Genomic DNA, 16,461 nt, shown 5'->3' on the forward strand with positions numbered 1-16,461 from the left:
AGTACAGGACAACACAGGAAACAAGAGCCTATCTTTAATGGGGGCCTGACATCTTGCACCTGGAAACAATTATGTAGCACACCCAAAAATATAGTAATATAGGCAATACTCACCGCACAGACAGAATAAATACAGTAATACAGTACTCTGCACGCTACTCACCAGAGTACACAGCTGCTAGCCAACCAGACTGTTGCTACAGCACCAACAGGAGCCTCCGCTCTACTGTACCTCTTACTCTAAGTGTGCTCCCCTCACGGGACCGCGCCCTACACTCACAAGGCTCTCACGCCTCTGACACACCACCAGGGCCTTATGCCCTACACCATGGGCCTCTCTGCCCAGTTACCTACAGAGCCTTGCGCTCTGACTATGGGCCTTAGCCCCCTCTCTAACTCAGGGCTCTGAGCCCACTAACTAGGGCCTTGTGCCCTGCTACCTAGGGGCAGTAGCCCCTGCCTACTTAGGCCTTGTGGCCTTCCTAACTCACTAAGGGCCTTGTGCCCTCTATAGACCATGGGCTATCAGCCCCCTGACAAGGCCCTATGGCCTTTCCTATGGCCTCTAGGCCACTAACTCACTTAAGGCCTTGTGCCCTTTAACCACTATTGGGCTATTTGCCCAATACCTAATAAAGGCTTAGTCCCCAACGCCCTGGGCCTTGTGCCCCTAATACATGTCCCACAGGCCTTATACCCGACCGTGGCCATGAGCCTAGTGCCCGACTTAATGCTGAGGCTACTTACCTGCTCTGCGCAGGAATCTCAGCTTGCCACGCCATCTTCCTTCTTCTTTCTTCGGGTGTTCCAGACCCTCCAGCCGGCCGCGCCTCTTCTCCTGTTCGGTGTGGGTTCTGCTGCTGCTCCAGAGGTGGGGATGCTCTCAACCCTGACAAGGGCTCCCCGCCGACGATCTCCGCTCCAGCATCTTGATTGAAGTCTTCGGGTGGCAGGGTAGCTCACAGCCCTTACAAGGGCCCCCTGCCGCCGGTGCCGCTGCTCTTGTTGCTGGATGTCTAGTAGAGACGTCCTCCTTCCTCTCCACCGTCGGTCTTCTCCTGAAATGGCGCCGGCCAGCGACTTATATAGTCACCAGTGCGGCGTCATCACTAGGCGCCACCGTGAGCACTGATTGGCTCGCCGTGGCCCCAATTTTTCAAACGGCCGGGCACGAGCCGCGATTGGCTCGCGTATTTGGCCGCTGATTGGCCAGCGGGGAAAGGTGAGCCGTCATTGGCTCATCCTTCCTCCGCTGACAGAACCTGGAAAGAAAAAGCGATACTCACCGCTGGATCGATGGATCGGTAAGTAACATACTTACTTCACCCGCTTGTAGGGCACAGGGAACAGGAACATCTTTAGTCCCTCCAGGGGCACAGCAACACCGGGCATCTTCGCCCTCTTCCCGGGCACCAGCTCCAGGGCTCCCGGGACCATCTTTACACCTAACAAAAGCCTAACTATCACAGAATATCGCAGCACCCATAATACTCAATGTGGACTGCAGCCTGGGCCAATTTATCAAGCTCAGAAAAGCTAAGCTTGACCTCAATAGCTAACGCCATCTAAAGATGACGTTAGCTGTTCTAGCCAATGGGAAGAGCATCACAGGCAAAGGATCCTCTGATCCCTTCCCTGCAGGTTTCATGCTCCTACCCTCTCTTCTATCACTAATTGCTTCCTGATGGCTGCTCATGCACAGTGAAAAGACATAGTCAGATCCTGTAAAGAGATAGCCATTGCTAAACTCATTGCCGGGACAGGTTCTTATCGCAGCAACTGTTCCACCTGAACAATTTTTTTAAATTACGAAGGTAAATTTTTTCTTATCACTGCAATAAGAAATTAGACTTAATCGGGACAAAATGCAAAGGGTCATATACAGATCCATTAGAGTTTTAAAAACTTGCAATGATTTTGTCTTTACAGTACTTAACTATGAAAGGTAATACATTTACACTAACTCAATTATTTTTATCTGCAAAAATCCTTTTCTCTTTCATCTATTTCATGGTGGAGCACTCCTAAGGTCAATGGATGAGTGGCAGGTGGCACTGTTTTTTACTGAATTATTCAATGTAAGGTTGCTAGAGGGCTTCCTCAATTTGATGTAAACATGATATAGAATATAGCATTGCTGCAACGTTTTTCAAGTTTTGAAGTGCTATAATATCCAAAAGCGTGCCGTCATTATATTTACCATAAAATCTAACCACCATATTTTAGCTTTAGTAGTAGCTTGTTAATGGGATTATCCACATACACAAAATTGACAACTCTTCCTGGTCCTTCACTGTTGAATGCAACTAAGTCTTATTCCAAGTCACAGGACCAGGAACAAAGTTCTTCAGTAAAAGTATGGTTGGTAAATAGGGGCGTATTGGGAACAAAAAGTGGCCCTGGAAAAAAGTGGCCTCATGTGGGCGGGACCAAATTAACAGTAGGAAGGGCAAACACAAACGGAGGCGGGATTAGTACAAAGTTGACTGTGCCACCAGAGGGCTGTAAAGTGCTAGACTGCCCATTACATACCCCCAACATTACCACTCATTGGTCAGAGCTGTAAATCAGGCCACATTCCGCTGAGATTAGGACAGCTTGGAGGTATGAGTATTGGTTCACCCACATAATTGCTGCCTCTTCTGTGTGCGAGTGATTAGTACACTAATGCATAGAAAGTAGGAGAAAATGAGCAACTAAATTTAGCAGAAGCAACCCAGTAACAGCAAATGTCATCACAATATACATATTTGTGTTTATTTAATAACATGGTGCAGAGGATCTGTCAATATAGAAAAATACAGTTGGCAGACTGTCCTGCTCTCTCCTACCTGTTATTGTTGCTTTCCCCACCTGTTGCTGCTGGCGTCTCTGGATCAGTTGCCGCTTGTCTGGATCCTGGAATGTTGGGAGCCCTATTTGGAAAAAAAATGAGTACATAAAATTTAGAAAACTCCAATGAGCTCCAGTGTTAAATCAATATGGCACCCACATTTAATAAATAGGCTTCCCTCCAGCCCCAACAATAAACTACTAGTATTCACATTTAATAAATAAACCTATATCCCTCCCTCCAAACAGCCCAAGCAATAAATTAATAGCATTAACGTTTAATAGATATACCCATTTACTATGCCATGCCGGCATTAAATAATTGATACTCACATTTAATAAATACAGTAGTCCTCTTTCCCAAACTTTGCCCCATATTCAATTAATAGCCCACAAACTACCCCACCAATAAAGTTCCCATCATCTCACCTTAAATTAATAGTCCCCACTATTAAATTAAATAGCACCACCATAACACCACAAATAAATTACTAGCACCCACCATTAAATAATTAGCACCAACCCACAGTCCACCATTAAATTATAAGCCTACCTCCCACCCAAAATAAAGTTAAGAACACCCACCGCCCCAGCAATAAATACTGCAATTAAATAATTCATATTCACATTTAATAATTAGACCTCATTCTTCACAAACTCACCCCACGTTCAATTAATAGGCCCCATTATTAAATTAAATTGCCCCACCATCACTCTAGAAACAAAATTGCACCAATTAATTAGCCAACGCCTACCTCACACCCATACTACATTGCCAAAAGCCTCCTTTGCCATCACACACACATTACATTGCCACAAGCCCCGTTTGACATCACACACACATTACATTGCCACAAGCCCCCTCCCTGTTGCCCTCACACACAAACATACAACATTGCCTTCAGCCCCCCACTGCTGCCCTCACACACACACAACATTGCCATCAGCCCCCCTTGCTGCCCTCACGCACTTACCTTTCAACAGCTTACAGCAGCGCTTCTCTGCTCACATGGGACGGCACCTGCCACATGGTGCATGTCCCATGTGATATCTAATTCTTGTGTGATAGGCCACACATAGGGAGGAGAGGCAGCAGATCCGCCGCCATTTGAAGGAAGTTTGCTGGTCCCGGGGAAGGGTACCAGTCACCTTCCTTGCTTAAAAAACAAAATGCAATAAAAAAAAAAACATCAGGCGGCCTCAAGTCACTGGCATACGGGGAAATTTCCTGGTAAGGCCTATGACCAATCTGCCGCTGTTGGCAAATGGGTTAATGGAATTAAACAAGCTGACTCAAACTGTTTAATATGCATATGAAGAAATGTATACATTATAGGCTACTTGGATTAATGTCAAGCCCAGAGCAGAGTACAAATTATCATATATCTGTAGGCCTACAATGGTTTTATGGAATAAGTCCTTAGGATATCTCCTAGTTCAATTGCCATTGTATTCATTTAAAACCAGTACGCAGGAAGGGTATCTTTTAACATATTCACATTACTATGATGGTAATCACAAATCTGTTTTATCTGGTTTACATTACTTTCTCAAGCATTCAGTGTCGGTTTGAGATGCAAGGTGTTTCCCAATTAATCTTTCCCTTGTGGTTTCCCCTTTGTCATGTGTCCTACTTTTAGTTAGCAAGCTTATTGTGGATGAGGATCAGATAGTCTGGTCCTAGATTTGTTTTTTTGTTTTTTTTGTGCTTTACTCTTTATATATTTGCATTGTTTTGTCAATTAAAATCCTTAAATAAAGATTGCAATTGAAAAAACATTGGTCTGAGGCTCTCATAAAGTATGAGGTTCTTATGCAGGGGTCAGCACAGAAACCTGTAATTTGAGCTTGTTTGTAACATCGTGCTCTGTCAAATGGAAGATTGAGCAAGATGTTATGCTGACACCCACATAGCAACCACAGGACTGGATCACTTCGGGAGCTGCTGTCATGCAAGCATGGTTACACTCTATGAATATTGCCAACAGCATTTACAGAGCATATCTCTATACTGCTTGCTTGCTATATGGAAAAATTATAGTGTATAAGTGCTGAGTTTCTTTGTATAATATACACAGGTACACATTGTGTTAATTTGCCATTATCCTAATTGTACTCCCATAAACTAGTCTTAGGGTAGCCAACAAAATCTTTTAAGAATGGACAAAAATTTAAATACAAGGGTCACTATATGAACTCTTCTTATATGCATTCATCTGTTTACTGAATGACAAAGGTTGTATTGTTGGCTGAAGACAGGTGAGATATAGACTGCTTTTCTCCTAGGCTTCCTGCCTCTCACTTTTCTGACCTTAAATCCATACAGAATGCTGTGGCTAGGCTCATCTTCCTGTCCCCCACTCCTCTTCAGCTACTCCTTTGCATAAATACCTTTTTTGGCTCCACAACCATTTCAGAATTCAGTTCAAGCTCCTTACCCTCACTTGCAAAGCCCTTACTGACACTTCCCCACCCTACATCTTTGACCTTGTTTCGAGGTACATACCTACCTGACCACTCCGCTCCGCCTCTGACACCTGCCTCAATTCACCGTTAATTACCTTCTCCCATGCACATCTCCAAGAACTCCCTACCCTGCCTCACTTGACTCTCCCCCAACCTTCAGTCCTTCAAACACTCACTTTTCTACCTCCTCCTGACCATCTTATCCATCACCCCCTCTTCCTTCACCTGCCATCCCCATTTTCTCCAAGTTGTTCCTATTGTATCTCGTCACCCCTCCCTCTAGAATGCAAGCTCTCGCGTGCAGGGTCCATGTATTTTGCCTGACTATGTGTGAGTCCCCATAGCATTATTTGCACTCATCTCTGCTGCTTATATATTACCTCATATATTTGTTAATTGCTTCTGTATACAGCGCTACGAAAATGGTAGCGTCATATAGATAAAATAATAATAATAATAATAATAAATTCCCTACTTTGGTACATTAGTCCCCACTGCATGTCAAGGAAACAAACAGAGTCTACGAATGGGATCACAGTATAGTCACTTGAGCTCAGTCTTCATACCTGCCAACATGGTTCATTCTACCCCAACCAACTGAATTAACTAGGACTGAATTATGTAACTGATGACAAAGGTATTTTATTATTAGTGACTTACCAGATATGGGACATAAGTGTGAAACATTGAAGTAGACCAATGTGTTTCAGGCGAAATTAATGAAATGAGCAAGTATGAAAAGTATATTTATATTTGAATTTTTAATGAAAGAGCTTCAGCACAAGACTTTCTTGTGAGTTAACATTGGAAATAATATCAAGCATACTAGAGGCCATATATGTGTCACACCTGGTAACCTATATTTCTCAGCAGGTTTCACTAATCGGAATTCATCTTACAATTACAATTTCAATGAGATTACTTTTTTGCCATCTAGACATACAGTATCATGAATTTAATCACTTTTATATATACTCATGAATATCCATGATATACACACAAAGTGAGATGTAATAAAGACACATCTGATGTCCTCTCACTTTTATAACTAATTTAAGACAACAGGGTGACTGAAGCTAGCAGTATTTTAGGAGGACAATAAAAAAGCTTAATTTAACAATGGGATAAAGTGATATTAGTCAAAAATTTTTACTGTTTCTACCATATGCATTTTTAACCATTCCTGTAGCAAAAGAAAAAATATATACAATAAAAATAGAGATTGTATTAGCTTTATGATAAAACATGAGCAAATTATTTAAAACTATTACACAGAACATTTGGGAAATTAATTTCACATGTTTCTCCAGCAGAATTTGACCTTAATATGATATTCCACTTATTAAGTTTGCTCCAACCATATTTCTATTCCAACCACTCCAGAGAACAGAATCTATTGACTATGTTGTTGTCCCAGCCCTTACTATATATTGCAGAAAAAATGCAGAATGTGGAATTTACAAATATAATGTGAACTGCTGTTTTGTTGAATGGCGAAGCAAAGCATTATATTATCTGAAATTCGCGCCTCTGTGAAAATAACGTCACATAATTCAATTGGCACTAAATTTTCCGTTTTGCTCATCTCTAGTTATGAACTATATTGAAGAGCTTAGGGTATATTTACTACACTGCAGGTTTGAAAAAGTGGAGATGTTGCCTATAGCAACCAATCATATTCTACCTGTCATTTTGTAGAATGTACTAAAAAAATGATAACTAGAATCTGATTGGTTGCTATAAGCAAAATCTCCACTTTTTGAAACCCGCAGTTTAGTAAATATACCCCTTGTATGAAATACCGTGCTTCCCCGATAATTAGACCTACCCCGATAATAAGACCTACTCCTGCTTTCCCCGTATGCTCCAAATTAAGCCCTACCCCGAAAATAAGCCCTACCTTAATCCCCATTTTGTCCGGTGCCTGCGCTTCAATCCATGGCCCCAACTTCGCTTCCCCGCATGAAATGGATGCCGCTGTTAAACATTTAACAGCGGCATCCAATCACAGCTGCAGCGCTCACTGTCTCACAGGGAGCATGTACCCTCCCCCGTGCGTGCCAGCGTCATTTACAGCAGTGCCGCGGAGGAGAGAACCGAAAAGGAGGAAAGTGAAGAAACGGTAAGTAAAGTATTAAAAATAGACTGAGGGGGCATGATGTGGGTAAAAGCAGGACTGAGGGGGCATGATGTGGGAAAAAGCAGGACTGAGGGGGCATAACAGTCATTATTTTATTTCTTATCCTGTCTGTTTTGACCCCCAGACATGAGTGCAAAAAGGAAGAGCTATACCGTTGAGTATAAGAAACCAATTGTGGAGGACTCACAGGGCAAGAATCTTTCAGCTTTCTGTAAAGAAAAGATGTTGGATCTCTGAATGGTCCAAAAATGGCGAGCTGAGTACAATAAGCTCAGTCAACAGGTGGATGAGGGAAAAGCTAAGAAGCGCAGGTCTGGATCAAGTCGGCAACCCTTATATCCTGAGCTGGAAGACATCATTGGTGAATGGATTGCTGACAGGAGAGCAAATGCGTTGGTTGTACGCAGGGCTGATATTCAAGCATTTGCCCTTGCAATGGCACCACAGTTCGAAATGGTCCCAGAAGGATTCAAAGCATCACAACACTGGATGGACGGTTTCCTTCAGTGATATGAACTGTCTCTAAGAAGATCAACAATACCGTTTAAGCTGGAAGATGTTGAAGTTATTAAACATGCACTACAAGACATGCTCACTTAAGGACAGCTATATTGCTGGACATGACAGATTGGGTCCACTTCTTCTGCAGGAAATGGAGGCGCAAGAAATCCAGGCCGGAATTCGGGGTATGGACACTTATGATGATGTTGTTGAAGAAGATGACATGACCATATTTGAATAAAGATAGGATTTTTTGTTCACAATTACCTGTTTATTGAAATTGCTGTCAATGTTAATTAAGATAAGACCTACCCCGAAAATAAGCCCTATACATTTTTTTGGACCTTCCAAAAAAATAAGCCAGTGTCTTATTATCGGGGAAACATGGTAGTTAGGTGTCCTTCATTTAGCCCCTGTGTTGCTTTTTTTCATCACCTGTTAAACATAGAGAAATCATCCAATATTGACACATCCAAAAAACAGCTGTTTGTATCCTAAGAACTGGAAAGCAACAATGAATGCGGTATAATTATTTTCCCTCATTCTTATGAATTCATGACATTTCTCCTCAGGAACAATTTGATTAGAATAAGCTGATTTATACAGGAAATACAGTTAAAATGAAATTTGCTTTCAAACATATATCATCCAATGCTGGATTTTCATAATATGTTTCCCAGCAGCTTGGGAGGTTCTCAGCAAAAAAATATTATGAAACAGGTTTCTACTATTTGAAATGTGTTTAGCATTTTGAAAGGAAAAATTAAGATTGTCATATAATTGATGTACTTGGAATATCTCATTTTTAATAATGAGGTATTATTGGACATGAGACTGGAATATCTACAATATAAACAGTAACATACAGAAATACATTTCATATATTGCAAAGATAGAGCCACAAATTAGTGAGTCTAATGATGGTGCCCAATTAGGAACAAGTGATATACACATTTATTGAATACCGCACATCTATTGCAGCTCATGTCACTTTGCACCTGGAGGCATTTAACTAAAGTCAGATTGAGATGTACACATTCATTTGCATAGCGTAGCTTTGCGTTTTTTCCCACTGCACATGCTCAGAAGTGTATGTAGGTAACTACAGCTATTCAGACATGTGAGTTTTTGGCACTTTACGACTCCTTCCACGTCTAACGTTGGCACAGTAAGAGGGTGTTCGAACAAGTGCGTACAGATACAGACTAGGACGCGGTCACAGATACAGGTGACCAGGGACAGGTGTAATTGACAGATGATGAATTGCTTGTAATTAGAGGTTTGTGAATGATTCGCTGATACTAATTAAGGCTTTAGTCGCTTGGCTATAGAGTAAGATTTGACAAGTATTTTGAAGCAAACGGTTACAAACAATATTGTTTTCTACGCATGTCGGTAATTTGTTACTGTTGTTTTATTAATAATCGTAATTGTATTGGTTATTCAAGTTTAAGTGGTGCAACAAAGCAATTGCGTTCATAACTTAAAATAAAAGGTACATGTTCATGTATATGTTCGCAAGTTGAACATAAGTGTCCAAGGTGTGCGTCTGTTGTCATGCGGACCATCTGCTACTCATTCAGACCTGGACACATCTTCAACTCTGAATACGATGTACATACGCACACATTTGAGTGCAGCTTTTTAAATCACAAGTTATGCGCATGCTTGCGTTCCACACTGAATCAGGCCCAATATGTCTAAAAAATATACTTTCTAAACATCTAAACTCTGTGGCATTGTGTGGTGAGCTATCACATCTGTGGCTAAGCAATAAGAAAATCATAGAAACGATTCTTCAAAAGAACACTTCCATATTCTGAGGATTCTAAGATTGCAGGGCCCGATTCAGGTACATTCCTGCTATAATTAAAATTATTATAGTTTTAAGAGGTAATTACAAACATGGTTCCCCTAAATGCCCACAACCAGTCTATTGTGCTAGCCAGCAATATTATAATAAAAAATATTATATAAAAATAGTACATGAGGTAAAAAGGAGCAGTGCCTTTGATTCTCATAGTAATCCAACATAGTCCTACCACCATTTGGGCTTTAACTTAAATTTGCCCAAGTCAATATACATAGTACAACAAACTAAAATGAAAGCGCATATTCTTCCAAATAATTTGTTTTAAGTTGTTTTCATCTGACAGATTGGAGCAATACACTTTTCAGCTATGATAAATTAACCAAATGTATTTGTTTGTCAACAACAGAACCACTTGACACATCCTGTCTTTATATTCTTAAAAATTCAGGCACAATTTATCCTTAGTTTTTTCATATTTTAAAAAGACCTTATGTTCATCCCAAACATGTCTTCTCAGGAATAATTTGAATTAGAATAAGCTGAGTTACACCGAGAATTAAATTTACTTTAGAACATATATCAACTGATGCTTGATTTTCTTGATATGTTTCCCAGCAGTCTGGGAGGTTGTCAGCTAAACAATTTTTATAGAACAGGTTTCTACAATTTGAAATGTGTTTAATATTTTGAAAAGAAAAAAACAGATTGTTATATTAGTGATATACTTGGAGTGTAACATTTATGGTGTTGTTATTGGACTTGAAACGGTGATATCTACTGTATTATTCTTTATTACCTCTGTAGAAAGGATAGTCCACCTATCTACTGCCTTTTCACTGAAATAATAATTCCTATATTTTCCCCTAAACCTGTTATTGTCTGGTACTGGTGAATATCCTTTTGTTTTAATACCTCTCTTCCTCTGCACAATACTTTCCTCCTGTACCATGTTAAAACTCTTGATAGACTTGAAAGCTTCATATATCTCATCTCCCTTATCTGCTTCAAGCGATATATAAATTTTGGTACTGTAATTTTCGATGGTAAGTTTTATGATGTGGACTCTAGCCCTTCTTTGCACAATCTCTATATTTATGACCTTCTGGAGATATAGCTTTCCAGAACTGAACATTGAGTATTCCCGATGGTGTCACACCAATGCCAGATTGGCATCACAACCTCTCTCTTTCTGCTACTAATTCCTCATCATATGCAATTTAGCATCCATCTGACCTTCCCCATTGTGTTGCTACTCTGTCTGTTTACCATTATATCATCTAAATAATAAATCCTTTCTATCTCAGTAGTTGCTATTTTTGTGCATCAATACTATATTCGGCCTTTGGTCTATTGAGACCCAAGTGCATGGTTTATGTTTTTTGGCATTAAACTGTTTTTGCCACATTCTCGACAATTCCTCTAATCTACTTATATCAGCAATCCTTTTTGGTCCTTCTTATCCAGTGTGTGTGAAAAGCAGATATTTCCTTCAATATCATAGCAATATCATGATGAAGATATTAAAAATACAATCCTTGGGGTAGTAAACATCTGTGATTGTCACATGTTGCTTAGTGCTTTCAACTGCAATTCTTCTGCTAGGTATTAATAAAGTAAAACAGTTTGTTTTGCAGAGCTAGGCAGCAGTGCAAAGCTATTTGAATAACAGCAACAAAAATGGTAAAAGATCAAGATTTTGAAAGATCTAAAGATTAGCAACTTTCCAGGACTCCTACTGCTCAGCATGCAACCACCCTACAATATGCTTTCACTGGTTAATCTTCAGTTCATAAAGATGCAGGGCCATCTTTTCCATTGGGCACGATGGGCAGGTGCCCGGGGGCCCATAATGTTGTTAAGATGGCCCTGTGTTTATGTTCTCTATACCACCTTAATAACTGGAGATATGTAGTACATCAATCAGCAAACCGATTATCACATTTAATATTGGGTTCACTTGGAACTTTTTTATGTTTTTTTCTATCCAAGTAAAATTGACATTGTTTTTCTTATCAGGGAAGTTAGAACTTTTGGAAACATATTGAAATAGATAATTATTTTATTTGCAGTTCACAAGGATTCACGGGGAAGGATCTGAAGAAAACAAGACTGCCTAAGTTTTATATTCACAGCCATGTTAATTTATTTTTGTTTGTTTTTTAGAAAATGAATAACAAATATATGTTCCTTTATATTTCTTCATGTGAAGAATTGGGGATATTTTTTGTTTTACTTTATCTATTTTTATTTTTTACTGTTCTGTAACCAGGGAAACCTTTATTAGTTAAATAGATTACAGAAAGTCCTGATTCAATGCAAAATAGATATATTAAATATAAATATGCTTTTTTTCTATACTACACCTTCTGAGTGTACAGCACAGGACCCTCCCTCTTTTCCTTGGTAGTTTGCGCTTTGTATCTATTCTGTCCCCTCCACCTCCATGTTGCCGTCATTTATCACCCCCCAGGCCCAGTTTCCCAAGTCCTTGACAACTTTGCTGCCTGACTCACTTATTATCTACCCTTTGATCTACCTTCTCTGATAGGTGATTTCAATGTTTCCATTGAAAACCCTCACTGTTTCTGCTGCCACTGAACGTAATTCACTTATATCCTCCTTTGGACTCTCCCAGTGTACTTCGCCTCCCACCCACTGTAATGGACACACACTCGGACTTGTGTTCTCTGATTTCTGCTCCATCTTTACTTTTTCTTACTTTACCTTCCCGCTCTCTGAAGACAACCTCCATTCCTACAGCCTCATCTCTCCCACCTGCACCCAAATCCACACAGTGGCACCCAAATACACTCACAGATTTACTTCTCATTTTCACTAAACTACGCTCCCATATGACAACCGTGTCCTGCCCTAATTAGGCTACCTCTTTCTATTACAAAATGCTCACTTCAGCACTAGCCTCAGGTTATCCAAATTTCGACCATGGCACACAAAACAGTCCTGCTGCCTGCAAAAGTGCTCCCACACTGCTGAGCGCTACTGTAGGAAATCTCACTCCTTTGCTGACTTCCTCTACTATAAATTCATCTTTGCATCTTACAACACTGCTCTTTCACTTGACAAGCAAACGTACTTCACTTTTCTAATAATCACCAGCCTTTTAACCCCTGTCTCCTCTTTGCTATCTGTAGCTCCTCCCCCACAGTCCATGATTTTACCACCTACTTCAAAACAAAATAAACACCATTCAACAAGACATTCCAAATACTGCAAAACCCACCTACCTTCTCCTACACTCCCCAACCAACTTAAGTTTGTTCTCTCCAGTATCTGGAGATGAAATCTCTGCAATCATCTCATCATCTCACCCTACAACCTAAACATTCAACCCTATTCCCTCGCAACTTCTGTGTCCCTCTTCGCTACACTGCATGCCCACATCCATCTCAACAATTCAACCTCTCTCACTCTCCACAGGCTCATTTCCATTCTCCATTAAACATGCATTCATCTCACCAATCCTAAAGAAACCTAATCTTAACCCAGCCTCTTTCTCCAACTACTATCCTATTTCTCTCCTCTCCTTTATCACCAAACTATTTGAACAACTTGTGTACAACCTTCTAGTTCAATTTCTCTCCTCTCATTTCCTTCTCGTCTCTCCCCAATCAGGCTTCTGTCCCCAACATCCAATGATCTACTTATCTTAAAGTCTAAGGGTTACTTCTTCTTACTCATCCTCCTGGATTTCTATGCTGCTTTCAATGCTGTTGATCAACATCTTCTCCTGCACATCCTTCACTCCTTCGTGATAAAGTTCTATCCTGGTCCACGGTCTATCTATTGAACTGCTCCTTTAGTGTCCCTGCTTCTAGCACATCCTCTTCCCAACTCCAACTGTCTGTTGAGGATACAAGACTGTATCCTCAACCCTCTGCTTTTCTCACTGTACACTTCTTTCCTTGGGGAACTAATTCATTCGGTCTCCAGTACCACCTCTATTCTGACAACACCCAAATCTACCCCCCCCTCTGAACTCTCCTCTTCTGTCCTCTTTTGTGAAACCAACTGTTATTTATAATCATACAAATAACAGTAACATAGGAATTTTTGCAGTACTCTTCCTCCTTCAGCAAAGTCTTGTTCTGGAGGTTTTCACTTTTAATTTCTAAATAAATCTTTCAGTTCAAAACAAAACTACAATTTTAAAAAATAACAAGCAACCTTTTTATCATTTTTCAAATTAATATGAACACTGGTACAGTTAAATACAAATCTATGCTTAATGAAACATTTAGCAATGGATATCCAATCAAAGTGGCAGCTCTCACTAATATTATTAAATGCAAATATCAATATCAGATTAGATGGTGTTTACTGATTTTTTTCTTTTTACTGCATATCTGTTCTCCATACAACCTGTCACATGACAACATTTAATATTATTTAAATTACTATTTATGTTATTGACCTATTGATAGGGCCCAAGGCTCATTGATGCGTGGGGGAAGTGACTGTAGCACAAATTGCTGACAAAGTTAATGCTGGCTATAATAGAAAGGTGTCAGAACAGACAGTGCATCGCAGCTTGCTGCGTATGTGGACTGCGTAGCCGCAGAGTGGTCAGAGTGCCCATGCCGACCCCTGTCCAATGCCAAAAGAGCCTACAAAGGGCATGTGAACTGGACTGTGAAGCAATGGAAAAAAGTAGCCTGGTCTGATGAATTACCAAGTGCCGGGTGTGTATGCATCGTCTACCTGGGGAAGAGATGGCATCAGGATGCACTATGAAGGCAAGTCGGAGGAGGCAGTATGATGCTCTGAGCAATGTTCTGCAGGCATTCATGTGGATATTACTTTGACCTGCACCACCTATCTAAACATTGTTGCAGACCAAGTACACCCCTTCATGGCAATGGTATTCCTTGATGGTAGAGTACTCTTAAGCAGGATAATGCACGCTGGCATACTGCAGAAGTTGTTTAAGGATAGTTTGAGGAACATGACAAAGAGTTCAAGGTGTTGACTTGGCCTCCAAATTCCCCAGATCTCAATCCAATTGAGCATCTGTGAAATGTGCTGGAAAAACACGTCAGAGCGATGTAGGCCCCACTTCGCAAGTTACAGGAATTAAAGGATCTCCTACAAACGTTTTGGTGCCAGATACCACAGGACACTTTCTGAGGTCTTGTGGAGTCCATGCCTCAATGGGTCTGTTTTGGTGACACGAAGGGGACCTACACAAAATTAGGCAGATGTTGTTGCTAATCGGTATACATATATAAGGACATATACTTTAAACATACAGTAAATGGATTTATTTTTGTTTTTTCTGGTCTGTGCATTGTACACTGTGCACGTTATAGATAACTTGAATTGAGTGCATTCCTTTTCGGAATTTTATATAGATATAGATATATAGATATAGATATACATATATATTTAGATTCTGTTTGAGATGCAATTCAAATTGTAAATAAGAAAGTTTAATAACAGTATTTTATTTTTTCCATATATGAATGCATATTAGTTTGAAATGGTTTACAAAAATAATAAAGAGTAAAATAATAATAAAGGACATTGCATAAAGAGAACAACAACATGCCATGATAATGTGAGCAAACTACTGGAAAAGGGGTGGGGAGAAATGAAGACTGCTCTTCTGAAGTAAAATCAGTGGGAGAAAGAAATAGGCATAGTGCAAAAAAGCAAAAACAAAGCAAAGCAATACATAATCAAAGCTAACCCAGGTGAGAGGCACCTCGTAATAATCCCACCAATCCCCTATTTAATAGAATTTCTCTATTTCATTATTTAATCTTGCAGTCAATAGTTTCATATTTCTCACATCTTTTATTCGCTTATGTAAATTGAGTTGGGGTAAAGGTGCTACCTGTCTTCGTCTAAGTGAACCTATGCATCTGGCTGGTTTTAATATATGGGAGACCAGTCTCCTGTATTTAACAGTAACAGAACATATTTGGTTTCTCTTCTATTCACAATGAAACCATTTTGTGGGATGAAAGACAGTTAATTTCTTGGCTCAGGAATTAAGCTAGAAGTTACGTAGTGTTTCCTCAACCTTCTTGTTGTTAAATTGGGAAGCAAGGAATGGAGACTAATTCAATACACACAGCTTGTGTAAAAATCTGTTACTTTCATGTTGATATGATTTACTCAGTGTCTTCCAGACTTGTATTGCCCAGAGGGGCCTGATCTATTACCACAGAGGGAGGATGGAAAACTAGCTGGGATGCAAACCAATCTTCAAACTGACTGCTATAGTAATTTATTTAAATGCCCTTCTGAGTGACATTAGAACTCAACATCCTCCCAATAGAGCACATATAAATGCATGCACTTGTAATGAAACCCAAAGAAAGATTTTTAAACAGATTATTCTATCCGACAACTTTACATCTGATTTTCTTGTAGACACCCTGGAGTACAGTTCTCTTGTAATACATGTCTAAGTATTCCATAGCATATGGCTTTTCAACAGTTAGTGAAAAAAAACATATTTCACAATGTATTATTCAACATTAATGATCACTCTGAAGTGGTTGCAAATAATAGCGACAAGTGGTAAATCACTGCAACCACAATATTCCTCAATAATAAGCATCAAGTGTCTACGCTGTTTGATGTGGTACAGAATATGGATCTTATGCATACTAAGGCTCAGTGTAATCTGTATACTACAAAACCAGCTATACAGTTTGCACTGTATCTACAATTGTAACATGTTA

Source organism: Mixophyes fleayi, chromosome 5 (assembly GCF_038048845.1).
Source record: "Mixophyes fleayi isolate aMixFle1 chromosome 5, aMixFle1.hap1, whole genome shotgun sequence".
NCBI lineage: Eukaryota > Metazoa > Chordata > Amphibia > Anura > Limnodynastidae > Mixophyes > Mixophyes fleayi.